We start from the raw sequence: 12,096 nt of genomic DNA on the forward strand, positions 1-12,096 counted from the left end.
AATTGATGCCCTGATGAAAGTATTAATCTGCTAAGATTTCAGATGAAACAATGGGCCTGCCCTAATCAAGCCATATCCTCCAGAGAACAAAATTATGGCAGTGACTTCTGATACAGAGAAAATTACTACAGCCTCAGCAGCAGCATCAGTGATAATATCTGCCCTATTCTCTGTGTATACATTACTAGCAATTAAAAAGTGCTTGTCAGTACCAATCTTAGCATAAACCATTTTTTCCCAAGAAATGTGAGAGTTTTATGAGATTCTGTATAATGAGTTAGTCTTTTGCCATTTATTTTCATAGGAGGAATAGAATAAAGTATGTAATAATAATAAATAAGAGCAAAATAGCAAGGTAGGTAAGTATTCCAAGTGAAATCTCTTTAAAGAAAATGTGTAAGATTTTCACTGCATATGAGGATAGAGGTTATAAATACAACAAATTATACCTTTGTAATTCTGATGCTGGGGAACGTGATGTATCTATTAAAATAATGGTGAAGTGTTTTATACTTTTTATTTTCTTTAACAAATTGTGGTGGTAAAAAAAGAGCTTTTAAAGTTAAGCTTTTTTTTTTTTTACTCTTTACACCACTGAACTGCAATTCCCTTGTAGTATTTTAGAGATGGCTGTTCTGAAAATATTTGGGCCATTTGTTTTGGCACCGTTTCCTGAGTCTGTCCCAGGTCAGACACAAACAGGTGTGTGGTGCAGGAAGGTTCCAGCAGGAACCTTTGGTGCTGGAGACTTCATGTTTGAAGCTTTCAGAGTCACTCCCAGCTGCCTGCTGTGGGAAAGGACCCTGCAAAGGATGGTTCCTCTGCCCCACTGCCTCAGCTGTCCTGCTGTGCAGGGCTTGGAGCAGATGGAGTTTATTGTTGGTCTGAACTGGTGACACTGGTCTCTGCAAATCACAGTTCTGCCTGAAGTGGGAAAGTAAGACTGACCTTTCATAGTCCTTAATTTTGTAGGAACCAGGTTAGACAGATCAGCTCTTCAAATGAACAAACATTAATTTTGAGACGGCCAGTGGAGTCAAACTGGCCAGGTGTGGTGTCATATTGGCTCATGTCTTCAGGCACATTGCATTTCCCAGTAAAAAGTCCTGTCCTTTTCTGCTGAACATCATGAACTGGGCACTGGAAACTGTTACTCCTGGAGCCTCTGCTCAGTGAGTATCTAAATATTTGTGTGTGCAAAGCACTGATGTGCTCTTTCAGTCACATTAACTGTTTGTGGAGCTTGGGCTTCCTGTAGCTGTGCAAATCACCCCTGAACTTTTCACCATGTCCCAGTATAGAAATCCTATAATCCTATTAGGGACAGTGTGAGATACGAGAAAAGCAGGTCAGGTCCTCCTTCCTTGATAAACTGGTTGGGTGTGAATGCTACCAGAGAAGAGACCAGTCTGACATTGATGGGGTGATGTTATGAGATCTCCCCAAAAACCTCGAAATGATGGAAACAGGAACTTTTGTTTTTTTAATAGAAATGTCAGTGTACTGCCATCTTACTGTCCCAAGAAACACTGAATTTTTCTTCTTTTATCTGGGTTCTGACAAAATCAAGTCTCTGTATACTTATGGAATGAATGGGATCCTATGATAATAGTTTTATCCTGCTAAAGATCAATTCAAAGAAAAAGACCTCACACATAAAAGCCTTTTCTGAGTGCTAGTTAGCACGTCTGTTATAAATAGAATCTGTTTATTATTTCCTCAGAGTTGTCTTATCAAATCCTCATAGAAATAAGATCTATCTAAAAGTGTCTTTAGAAATGGCAAACAGATACACAAATTGAAGCAAAGCGTTGCTATTCATGAAAATAATCTTTTTACGGGATATTTTTGTACAAAGAGAAATATTATATTTGGTAATTTCTTTTCAAAGAGACACTTTAGGCTTCTGTAATAAATAGTACTGTTATCAACACACACACAAAAGTCAAGTGACTACAAATGCTTATAGAAGTGTCATGTACTTCAGTAGCAAATATTCCTTGCAGTCACAGAGTTGCATGGTCCTGAATAGAATGGAAGTACTCAGAAAATAAAACAAAATCCTTCCAAGTTTTGAGCCTTTTCTGTGCCAGCTACTCCAGCTGGTGAAAAAGTAATGTATAAGTGTTGCATATGTTTCCAAAGCTGATGACCTAAATTTTCAGAGCACTTTTCTTTCCCTCTCTGTTTAGTGGGTGTGTGGGTGCCAAGTGCTTGGAGCAGTCAAGCCCCCCGCTCAGGTGAGAGCACTGCAGCCCAGGCAGCCTCACAAGAAGTCCCACTCCCAAAGGAAATGTGAAAGGATCATTGCACTGATGCATTTCTGAAACACTGAGCTGCTGGAAGCCCTCCAGGTGCCTGCTCCTGGCATCTGTGGCCCCCAGCTTCAGGATCATGGATCCACAGAGTGGAGCCTGCCAAGGCACAGTATTTCACAGCTGAAAGAAGCATAATTCTCCCTCTGAAGTTCTGGTACTAAGTGTAAATCTTAAAAAAAAAAAAAAAAAAAAAAAAAAAGGATAAAGAAAAAAGTTTTGGCTTAGCAGCTCCTTTCCATCTTATAGCATATGAGACATTGCTCATAAAAATCATCACTGACTTCTGGTTTGGAAATCCTGGTGTACACAGTCATTGAGTAAGGAATCTGGCATACACAGGGTACATCAAGTAATTGATTTTAGAAATTAGTAGTGAAATTAATATGCATCAGCCAGTGGTAATTTAGTCCCCATTTAACCACAGTATGATCTCTGGGTATTTTTATTCTTCTGTTCTTTTGTTACAATGTCTGTTTGGACAGTGTAGTCGTTACAGATTTCTCTGTAAAGGTCACTCAGTTGTTCTCACTTTTGTTCAGATAGTTCATTGTACTATCTGTAAAACCAGGCAGCTGTGAAAGAATTTTGGGAAACAGTTAAGCAAGATCTATTAAGTCTTGGTCAGCCAAGCTTTTTTTACAGTGAAGAATAAGCTTGTTCTTCAAGTCCACTTCAGGAGCACTGTAATTTCATGATGATTTCTGTAACTGCAGTCAAAACAGCTGTTGCAGGTGGGTCTCATCCCCCCAACCCACACTGATTCAGACCCTTTGTGCTGCTCTGCAGGATTCCAGGGAGGGGGTTGTCCAGAGAAACCCTGTAGGCTGGATGGGATCACAGGTTTACCAGTAAAATGAACTGCAGTGCTCTTTAGGAAGATTCCCTTTGTGGAAGAAGGAAGGAAAGAGAAGAAGACAAGCCAGGCTTGCAGTGGGTTATCCCTGGAATCACACTCGGGAGCAGGGCAGGGCAGAGCAGTCCCGTTGCTCTCACTTGCAGGTGCTCTGTGGAACTTGGAGCAGCCTGGAATGTGCTGTGAAATTCCTGCAGGTCTCTCAAATATCTCCTGCCATGTGCCAGGCACAATCAGGGCCTCGTTCAAGACTAAAGACTTTTTTCTTCTACTTTGTGTGCCTTTATGATTCATCCGAGTTTATTTCTTTGCTCTGAAATTTATTAAAAGGAAAAGTGCATATCAAAAGGGAAACAGGTTTCACAATGCTGCCTTTGAAGCTTGGAATCTCCCACAGAAACCCGACTGAAACTTCCAGCATGGTTTGCCCCATGGAGAGTGGGTGAAAACATGATTTGGGGCAGCGTGACAATGGCTGTCATCTCCAAATTCATCAATTAACAAGAAAATCCTTCTGCCCACAAATTCTGCCTGCATTCAATTAGAATTGAACTGTAACAGAAAACTAGATGGATTAAAGAACATTTGGTTTTCTTCCTCTCCAGTAGCTGAAATTCAATATAATGCAGCTTTGTTGTTTTGCTTGTGTAGATCTGGTTCCTTGCTTGGTCAGGCATTTCTGTCCTAGCCACCTTCAGCTCCCAGAGTTGCTAGTGCTACTTGCATTCTTTTCATATTGTGTATACAATGCATTTGTATTATCTATTGTTTATTCTAAACTTCTGACTTTATTTTGCCAAGGCTATTTGTTTTTAAATTAGTAATTTTCGCTCCCTCATGCAATTCTTCTAAATTACTTTTTGGAGTACTGACTATTAATATTTTAGGTATCTTTGATGTTTTACTTTACAGTCTTCAATTTTATTTTACATTTCACAGGTTCCTGGTTGCAAATAATCCTACAGGCAATTTTCTCACATTGCAACTATTCCTTGAAAGGTATGCTAATGTAGCAAGGCACTTGCAATACTGGGGGTTAAGTTAATCACCCAAAATGAGCCGTATTACTGTCAGTGGTGTATAAAGACATCCCATAGTGAATTACTAGGCAGACTAGCATTAAAGCTCCTTTATGAAATAACAGAACGTGAAGGTGTGCAGAAGTAAGTATTCTTTTCAGAATCTATTGAGCTAAGGAATCTGAGTTTTGTTGCTTCTGAACTTGAAGGTACCAAACAAATAAAGTGTTTGTATTTTCGTTAAAAAAAAAAAATCTGCAATATTGTTTGAAAAGCCTTTGTAAATTAAAAAAAAAATCAAAGTAGTAATTAGTGTCTTTATGTTCATATATTTGCACAGAAAAAGGAGTTGCCTGCTCTGTGTTCAAGCTAAGCAGAGCACCCAAATAAGAAATTGATAGATCAAATTACATAATTTAAAATGAAAATTGCGACGATTCTCTTATCCTTAGACTTATTTGCAAGTCTCCAGAAGACATCTGCAATAGACATATATGTTGATTTATTCCTGACATAGTATAATTCCCAATATCTGTTTAAATGGACCAACTGAACACTGTGTTGGAAATGTCCTCTCCCTCCATGTCAGGAACTAAGCAATGCTAGCAGAGAAGGTGTCTGGAAAGAAGATGAAATAAGATTTAGTTACATTGCAGGGACATGTGTTTTTATTAGAACAAATATACTACAAAGCAGAAAAGATAGGGAATATACAGGAAAGGTTTATGTGGAACACAGTATTTATTTGCCATGCATATTTGATAGGCCTTCATTAAATACGCAATAGAAATGTCAACATAAAGTGCTGTTTAGATGGTCCTATAAAAACAAACTGCACTGGTATTAGAATTGGAATGCACTAATCTTTGGTTAAATACAAGCCTTATTTGCTATCCAGCAAATAAATGTTTGGTTGAGTGTTGTTAAATAACCATACTTAATTTAATTTACCCTTCATTTATAAAGTCTGATGGAGTGATACTGTGTCAGTGTAACCAGCACTTTCCCCTGTCATCTGGCTTTATATGGGTTTTCTCCCCTCCTCTCACTCACTGACATTCAATCACTAACAATTATCACCAGCCCACACCTAACTCAAAATTATTTTTTCAGTCTTGCTGAATCACAACCAATCCTTCTTGCAAAGAGGAAATAGTATCCCTGTCTGCAAGGAATATTATTGTATCCATACAGTCACCTGACATAACCATAACAGATAAATCTATTCACTAGTAAAGTTACATTTGAGATAGGTGCCCACCTTTCTGAGGTGGAATTTGAAACTAAATGCTAAACATTCCTGAGTTTGGGCATTTAGGTTTGCATTGTTTGGTTGATTTTTTTATTTTACTGGTATATATGTGCTGACTTAGAAAGTTATTCCTTTCACCAGATTGGACACAGGCTTTTAAGCACTATTGATAATGATGGCTTCTATATACTGAAAATATTCTTCTACAACAAGAACAGGAAAGGTACCTTTAATCAGGATATCCAATTAGGAATATAAAATATACCATATAGGATTGTCATGCAAATCTTACCTGGACCAGCAGTTTATAGGGAGCTTTAAACTGAGGTTTGTGCCCTGAAACATGATAATAACTCTTCCTTACAGCCTTTGCAATTATTTCATTCTCTGTAATGTAATCACAGGTGTTCCTACTGCCTACGAGTCTGATATTTTGGGAGGAGCCTTCCTGCACTGTGTTATTAATGTAATAATATTTGTAGAGGTTCCATGGGTGTACAATTTCTGTAAAAGCTGCCTGTCTGCCCTCTCTGGGTGGGTTTGCCCAGCAGTCACTCAGGTGCCTGCAGTGCAGTGCAGAGGAACCCGAGCCAGCCGCGAGTTCACACCGCGGTGACAGCGCGAGCGAGGCAGCCCCGAGCTGAGCACGGCCAGTCTGCTCTGCCCACAGCTGAGGAGACCCCGTCCTGCTGGGCTCTGTGCCATGGCTGGGGCTGGCAGTGCCCGGGCACAGGAATTAAAGCCAGTCTGGGTGTTCCCAGGGCAGTGCAGCCGTTCCTGTGGGCAGGGCAGAGCAGTGCACACACCCCCTAAATCAGCGCCTTCCTGCTTCAGTGGGTAGCTTTTTGTTGGGTATGTTCCACCTGAAAATTTCCTCATTTGTTTGCTCTGACATTATTGCTATAATTTTTATCATGTCCCCTTTTCTCTCTTGTTTTTTCAAATCCAGCAGCAGATCCATTTTTCCTTGCTTTTGCCTTTAGCCCCTGTCAGTTCTGCCACGTGTTTCAAGTTGGAGTGACCAGAGCATGTGTGTTATCTCCTCCTACCTCCTTCACAGTGCCACATCCGGAGGTCTCCCACCTAAAATAAACATCAGTGTGGTGCCCCACAGACTCTGGGGACATTTACTGAACATAATACCACGTGTCTGTGCCCAGGGGTGTTCACAGCAGGTTTCCTGCAGCCCCGTGCCCTCCAGGATGTACATCCCACACACGTTCCAGAGCTACCAAACAGCTGTGGCGTGCACAAGGTATGCTGGCAAAAATTTTAATTGACAAAGGGTAATTAGAAAAAAAAATTGAAAACTATCAAGAATAACTGGCATCCAATCATTTTTATATTCCCCCTCCAAATGTTGGTATGCCTTTTTTTTCTTCTCCCCTTCCTGTTCCCATTTCTTTGTCCTTATGTCCTCTGCCCTCTGTGAATCTGACTCTTTAAAAATATGCTTGGATAGATAAAGCATCCTCTCCACTCATTAAAAGCATAGAAGGGTTATGCATCGCTTGTGGTAGAATAATTCAGGGCATATCTTGATACATGAGAAATACAAAGGAAAAGTAACACAAAATTTATCTCATTCAACAAGTTTATTACAGTAATTTATTGCTTTAAGTAGCTGGTGAAATAGATACTACTGTGAACAGAGCCAGGGAGATAGAGAGACATGCAAACAGGTCTCTGTACTTTATTGTTTTGGAGAATTGATGAAAAATTATAATCTTTGATGAAAATTCTAATATTTGACAAAAATTCTAAACTTTGAGTGGAAAAGGCCACAGGGAAGAAAAAAAAAAAGACAAAACAGTACTGTATTTAGGGATTTCATTACATCCTTCATTAAAGATCAGAATGAAAATGCAGGATTTTAATAATGAGATACAATTCAAAATAAATTAGACAATTAGAATAAATGCCTCATTAAAATATTAAGATTTGTGTGCTATACAATGACCTTTTTTTCCACCTCTTTCCAAAATATGGAAGTTTTGGTCATATGTTGAAGTTCCAAAAAAGTTGTTTTGCCAAGGGAGGCTTTTCTCCCAGCAAGGACTGGCCTGGACTGGGTGGCACTGGTGAGCAGTGCCAGCTCCTGCCCCTGGCAGGGACACAGCACGTCCCTCAGGGCAGACTGGCAGGAAGATATCCCTGAGCTGTCCTGGATGCTTTGGGGAAAAAATGATGTACATTTTATCACTTTAGAAATTATCTTTGGGGGAAATAAGGGACAGTAAAACAAGTGTTAGCACGACAGGAACATCCTGTCCAGCAGGCTTTTCATGGAAGAAATGCATTTCATTGCCTTTTGAAAAATGACCAGAGACGTGGATTTGTTTGCTGTCTCGTACCACAAACACCTCATCAAAATGGTTTGAAGAGACAGGGAAAACCATTACCACGCCGAGCCCAGATATGCCCAGTTTCAGCCTGAGAGAAATCTGTAGCCTGAAGTCATAAGCCACTGCAAATAGGTGTTTATAATGGAAGTGCCATCTTAACCTTATCTGGAGTGGCACCCCTGCTTTGCTGTAATATCTCCTGTCCTCACATCTGTGAAATTGTAATCTGTCCTATGGCTGGGAACTGAGGAGATGATGAAACCCAGGGATACACTCTGAAATACCTTAATTTATCTGTACCAGGTTTTTACTGACATATAGAAAGGGAAGGTGAGCAGGGGGCGAGGGGCTGATGTCAGACAGATGAGTGCCTCAGACAGGCAGGGGAGAAAGGGAAACAGGGTGCCAGGTGACTGTCTGCATCATCACCACATTATTTTATAATACCTCAATATTTTTTCTTTCTCTTGAGCAAACATGCAAAAAAATTTGTTCCTGATGTTTGAAGGTTTAATCTGTAATATTTGGTTTTCAGCCTAGTGGACCTACAAGCAAGTCAGTGTAGGACATCCTAGTCCTGCTAATGAAGATGTTATCTCTGGGAACTTTCTGCATTGCTCAGCACTGGTGCCATCCAACTGCCAAATAGTGGTATGTGCTACAGTGATTCCTTGTAATTAAAATAGCTCTTCCGTTACTGCTGGTATCAAGTAGGCACGAGGAGAGAGGCCTGGAATGCTATCTCTGAAAACAGGCATCCTAAATATTTTTACTGTGTGACCACCTAGTTATTTTTCTCTTCTAAATCATTTGTTGCCTTACCTGACCTCTTTGTAAATTGGCCAGTTGTATCTTTTCTCATATAAATTATCTCTAATGGTCCAACAAATTAACTTGTTTTTCGGACTGTTTCTATGTTTCTACCCATTAGCTCACAGTAATGTTCAAAGAGATGGGATTTGACTCCCTAGATGTTTTCTTCCAAAATTAATTTTTTTTTCCCATTTGAACAAGAACACTTAAATACAGTCAAGGTACAAGTGATGTGAGCCTTGAAAGAAGTCAGGGTTTTAACTTTGGCAGAGAAAACTTTGACTGAAATAGTATCTCGTGTTTTTACCTGGATGAGGACAAAACAAGGTAGAACTTCAGTCCTGCTGTCAGTCTGCAGGACTGTTCAGGCTAACCTGGTGAAACATTGGGATTTTTAATCTGCAGAAGAAAGGAATTGACATAAATTTCTGCCATCCAAAATCACTAAGTTTGAACTTCTCCACTTGCCATATCTTTCTGCAGGCAGTTTTCATTTATTTCATATGTACAACAGAGCTGTAGAATGAAGGGCTCTCTTTTGGACAGAAAGCAGTGCAGCACCTACCCAGCCCTCTGGCCTCATTTTCTCAAAAATTACCCTTGTTAATACTCTGCTTTCTCCTTGTGACACCTTCTGATTCTCCCACAGCTCTGAGTGCTCTTATTCTGGCTCAGGCAGATGCACAACAGCCATCAGGCATTTCTCAGCACCTCCCATTATTTACACTTCTGCTAATTCTGGGAGCTGGGTGACTGTAAGGACCTGGATTTGCCTGGGGGTGTGGAGTTGCTCAGTGGCTGCAGCCAGGCAGTGTGGGCAGAGGGGCAGAGGCAGTTCCTGGGGGGGGTGCCCCTGTGGTCAGGGCTGGAAATGTGGAACTCACAGTCTATAACAGTTTTATTTCCCACACACAGATGACATTTGTACAAATAATATGTAATTTCAAATGCACTATCCTCATGTACATTTTTCTGCCATGTGAAATAGTAGATATTTTGGAAAACAGGGGAAGTCCTAAAACAGAGAGCAAGAGACAGAGATTGAGACATAGATATAAAATGCTTTCACCTTTAAGCCAAATCTAATTGTCTGGAACATTCAGCACCAAAGTTGCAATTCATTATTTTCACAAGGATCTGTACAGACTCTTTCCCATATTGTATCTTGTAGCAGTGTTTGCCTAATTATCACAAGACTGTTTCAAACTGTTTTGATTTTCTTCTTGGTAGTAAATTTTTTATTTTTTAAATTGGCATTACAATTTCAGTTCCCTTCCTGCAAAAATATGTGATTGCCCTGTAAATAATGTTTAGATAAGCTGGTTGCTTATCTGAAATGACAGTTTTTCTAATACTTGTTAGGACACTTTAGAGTAACTCCAACACCGGATTGCCATAAATATTTCCCATCCTATTTTCTATGTGTCCTGACACTCTTGTGCTGCATATTATCCAGATGTCCTTCACTACCAAGATAATTCTCTGAACAGCTCCAGCAAGTGCTGGAAATGCCACCTGAAATTGGATGACAAGAGATAATTTTTTATTTTCCTGGTTTACAATAAGCTGGACCCTCTTTGGCAGAGAAACAAATGAGCTCAGAGACTTTTCTCAGCTGCTTGGCTGGCCCGTGTTTGTGTAGCCCTAAATACCTTTGCTGTTTGCTTTCCCAGACTGCAGCAACATCCAGGAGCACTGGGGGAGTCTGCCAGTTGTAGCCACCCTCTCCCTTCCATGTCTGAGTGTCTCTGCAGAAATCTGTGTTTGAAGGAACCCAGTTGGCTTGTTCCTGTCAGTCTGTCTCATGTTTCATAGTCTCAAGTTATTACTTAAGAAGATGCCTGACCTAGAGGGGTCCTCTGCAGCAAAAATGTAATCAAATTCACCTCAGTTGATTTCCCTCTGAACCAAAGAAATAAACACACCAGAGATCCAGGAAAGACAATCCTAAGAGCTTTCAAAATACTTTCGTAGTTCAAAGTACACAAACCTTTTGCTCTGTCTGGATAGACACAAAAATCTGAGATACCGAATCTTGATTTCTGATTAAATTTGTATTTGGTAAGTAAATCCATCCTTTAAAATTACAATATATATGTATATTAAATATATGTAAATCAGACCGTTTTGCCTTAGTGAAGCTAGGTTAAAAGCATTCTTTAGAAGCATAAACCATAGGAACAGAAACTGAAATGGAAGCATTCATTGAAATTCCTGCCTCTGGAATTTATACATTTATATAACAAGTTTGTTGTGGTCTTTCGTATTAGTGAGCTGAACTCTCAAGTGTGCAAAGATGACACGCTGCCCCCTCCCCACTCCCCCACCCCCTCCTTACAACCAGGATTTTAAGTAAAAAACATCTGCTTCTCTCTAATGGTTACTTTTTAGTTACCTTGTGTGCTAATTCTTTTGTTGAGAAAGTTTGAGGTTTCCAAGACCAGTTGTAAACTGGAAAATCGGTTTGTGAGCTAGAACTGAAGTCAGAGCTCAGGAATTGATCCCAGAAAAAAAATTTACTGAGGGTTGTGGGGATTTTGCTCTTTCAAGAAAATGACTTTTAAGATCTCCACAGATGCAAAATTATTTCAGAGACGTGCATTAGCGGTAATCAGTGTGTGTTGCTGTGGACTGAACTTCACAAAACTCTTTCAGCCTTTCCTCTCTAACTGTGTAACTGTGAAGTAACAATAAATCTTGCTGACAATTGCTGCCAGTCTGCTGGCAGTCAGTGAGCTGCAGTGGGAACAGCCTCGTGCACAATCTGTGCAGCACAGCCAACACCCAGTAACTATCTCCCTAGTTTCTCCTGTGACTTAGAGAACATGTCATTTTTCCCCAGTGAGCAGCCTTTTCGAATGCTGAATTAGTAATATTAGCACCAAACACTACTAATTTGTCAGCCAGGCTGTGTTTTTCCCAAGTGTTCACAATGGGGTCTGATAACTGCTTTGGAGTGCAGCAGAGCAAAGATGAAAATTCAAAAACTTCTGGAAATTATTTGTATAAGGCACAAAGAAGTGGTGTAAAATTCTTTTTTGTTTTTAACATTAAAATAGGAAGGAAGTGTCTTAAAAAAAATTGAAATAAGTAGATTTTCAACCCTGTCCAGTAACAAACTTGAATGCATGCTAATATGGAAGCATATACATAAGTACTGTGAAGAAACAGAGCTGGAAACATGTTTAACAATATAAAATAGTTCTTCAAAAAAGTGTATTGTCAGGTTCTCTGTGTTTTCGGATTTTAATGGCTAGCTTGAATAATATTTATCCAAAAGAGAGGAAACCTCTCTACTAAAAGTCACAAATTTCTATTTTATATCATGGAATAATTGCTTCCATACAGTTTTCATTGACATCAGGACGAAATAGTCATGTACCATATGAACCTGAAAAGCACAAATGGGTCAGGGTTGAGAGTCTTATTTTTCTAATCAGCTTTCCTATGCAATTCTTACAGGCAAATGCACACACACCCCTGTATGTGAAGCCAT

The 12,096-nt window shown here is 39.7% G+C and overlaps 1 long non-coding RNA gene across 1 annotated transcript in view; it reads left to right on the forward strand.

The window, feature by feature from the left end:
• LOC127474796 (uncharacterized) overlaps positions 1-12,096 on the forward strand; it is a 424,738-nt gene that overhangs the window by 387,162 nt on the left and 25,480 nt on the right. Inside the window, exons 10-12 of the long non-coding RNA XR_007905981.1 lie at positions 4,111-4,170; positions 6,395-6,697; positions 8,323-8,438. This is a non-coding gene — a long non-coding RNA (uncharacterized LOC127474796). The remainder of the gene's footprint in view (positions 1-4,110; positions 4,171-6,394; positions 6,698-8,322; positions 8,439-12,096) is intronic.

Source organism: Manacus candei, unplaced genomic scaffold (assembly GCF_025592945.1).
Source record: "Manacus candei isolate 608988 ecotype Guabito, Panama unplaced genomic scaffold, ASM2559294v1 h1tg000044l, whole genome shotgun sequence".
Classification (NCBI taxonomy): domain Eukaryota; kingdom Metazoa; phylum Chordata; class Aves; order Passeriformes; family Pipridae; genus Manacus; species Manacus candei.